The sequence below is a fragment of the Vulpes lagopus genome, chromosome 4, assembly GCF_018345385.1.
Source record: "Vulpes lagopus strain Blue_001 chromosome 4, ASM1834538v1, whole genome shotgun sequence".
NCBI classification, from domain to species: Eukaryota; Metazoa; Chordata; class Mammalia; order Carnivora; family Canidae; genus Vulpes; species Vulpes lagopus.
In genome coordinates, this window is record NC_054827.1 from 120,710,180 (window position 1) to 120,712,567 (window position 2,388).

The 2,388-nt window shown below is 49.2% G+C and overlaps 1 pseudogene; it reads left to right on the forward strand.

The window, feature by feature from the left end:
• Positions 1 to 1,669: 1,669 nt before the first annotated feature.
• LOC121490217 lies at positions 1,670 to 1,767 on the forward strand (annotated as a pseudogene).
• Positions 1,768 to 2,388: the final 621 nt, after the last annotated feature.

Here is a 2,388-nt window from a genome sequence, read left to right on the forward strand (position 1 = left end):
CCCCCACCCATGCACACCTGTGTGGGACCCAGGGGACACCTCGGGGGCTAGACCTGGCATGCTCACAGTTCAACAAAGAACAGAACCGGGACCCTAGTAATGTGCTGCGACTGGTCTAAAGTGGGGGGGTCCGTGGGAGCACCACGGGCCCCCCAACCACCTCGACCTCAGAGCTAAACCTTGGTTTGCAAATTCCACACACCAGCCCCATCTCCTTCCACCAAGGTCCCTACCCCAGACCTCCTTACAGACCCACAACCCAGACTCACCCTTGGTGCTGGGCAGAGACTGCTTGCCATCCAGCCTTCCCTGCAGTAAGGTAATGTCAGGGTGTGAGCAGGGGTGATGTTTGGAATTGAGGGGAGGCATGTGGTGGTGGGGTGCTGGGCCACAAGCAGGAACAGGCTTGGGGCCCTGTGTGCCATGCCTTGGAGTGTGAGAGTCCTGGGTACTTAGCTGTGCCAGGCTTGATGCCTGCCCTCTGGGCCCACCCCCTCCCTCTGCTGACTATATCAGTTGGGGTGCATGGGGGAACCTGTGGGTAGCATGTAGGGTGGTCAACATCCCCCCACCCCAGTTTCCCTGGGAGCCTCCATGTTTTAGCCTTAAAGGCCCACATCTTGGCAAACCCCTCAGTCCCAAATCCTGGATCCTGTCCACTCTGGGACAAGAGGACATACAAGTCTTTGTCCACCACACAGCTAAGCAGTTGCTCCCAGGAAGCCGTGATGCATAAGTGAGTCCAGACAAGGTCAGCGCCAACTTGAAATTCATTCTCTGGAGCTAGGTCCTGTAGACTCATATACCCGGTAGCTCCCAAGAACATGCACAGGCCGCTTTTGTGAGAACTGGCATTTTCTTGAAAGTAACAAACCTTGTAAAACTACATCCTTTGGAGTTAGGACTTGGGCTTCAATAATCATCAGAATGAATGTCAGATTGTTTCTCTCCCTGAATGAACCAAGAGAAAATTAACCAAAGAAGGAGCTCACCGGGGGCTGGGGGAGGTATGGTCAGTGGGATAGAGTTTATGTCAGAGTTCTCCAGGGAAGCAGATTCAACAGGAGATATAAAGAATAAAGATGGGTATTTAAGCTGTGAAGAGATACTGATATAGATATTTATCATAAGGAATTGCTAATGATTATGGAAGCTGCAAATCCAGTCTACACAGCTCATGTCCAGTTGGAACCCTAGGCCAGGAGCTGCTATAAAACCAGAAAGACCCAATGTCCCAATTTAAAGGCTATCAAGCAGGAGAATTCCCTCCCCTTGGGGAAGGGTTAGTCTTTTGTTGTATTCAGGTCTTCAACTGGTTAGATGAGGCCCACCCACATTGAGAGGGCAATCTGTTTTACTGTCTACTAATTCAAATGTTGAATGTCCCTCCTCCCCAAAGCTACCAGAATCATGTTTGACCAGATATCTGGACACCTTTGGCCTAGTTGTGTTGACACATAAAATTCACCATCACAGGAGAGATAAAAAAGTTTTATATAAAAACTGGTGGTGGGCACACAGTGGGAATGTATTTAATGCCACTGAATTATACAGACACGGTTGATTCAATAATAAAGATTATGTTAAATATATTTGATCACAATTTTTGAAAACACACAAAACAGGTTTTTACAGTTGCCCAATTTTATAGGTTAAAAAAAAAGCTATAGCACTCACTTTGGCAGCACACATACTAAAATTGGAACCATACAGAAAAGATTAGCATGGCCCCTGTGCACGCAAATCTGTGAAGCATTCCATTTTTTTAGAAAAGCTATAATTAGCAAAACTATTTCCATGACGCACCACCCTGGAGTTGGCAGACTGTGCGCAAAGGGCCAGACAGCCGGTGTTCTTCACTCTCAGGCCATGCAGCATCCCTCTGCCCTAGTGTCAGGGAAGCCGCTGGAGATGATGCCTGAATGAATGGGTGTGTCTGTGTTCCAATAAAACTTTATTTATAGACATAGAAATTAAAATCACTTCTACAATTTTTAAATCACAAAATTCTTCTTTTTGCTTTTTTTTTTTTTCCTGTGAAAACTATTCTCAAGTGGCCAGGTGACAAAAACAGACATCAGGTTGGATTTGGCCAGGGAACAGTGGTTTGGTGACCCCCGACCCCAATACCTGGGAGCTGGGGTCAGGCCCCCAGGCAGGCGCCAGCCCCAAGCCCAGCTGAAGGGGCTCAGTCGCACCAGGGGCACTTGGGGTGTCAGGGGTCTGCTCTCATCAGTGGTGTCGGGCCAGGCAGAGCATCCACAACCTGATGAGTTGCCAGGCCCTGTGGGGACAGTGGACTGTGCCTGGGGGCTGGAGGGACCACACGTCCACGCAGGAATCTCACACCAGACAGCATCCTCCCTGACCTGCAGCCCTCCCCCCGTG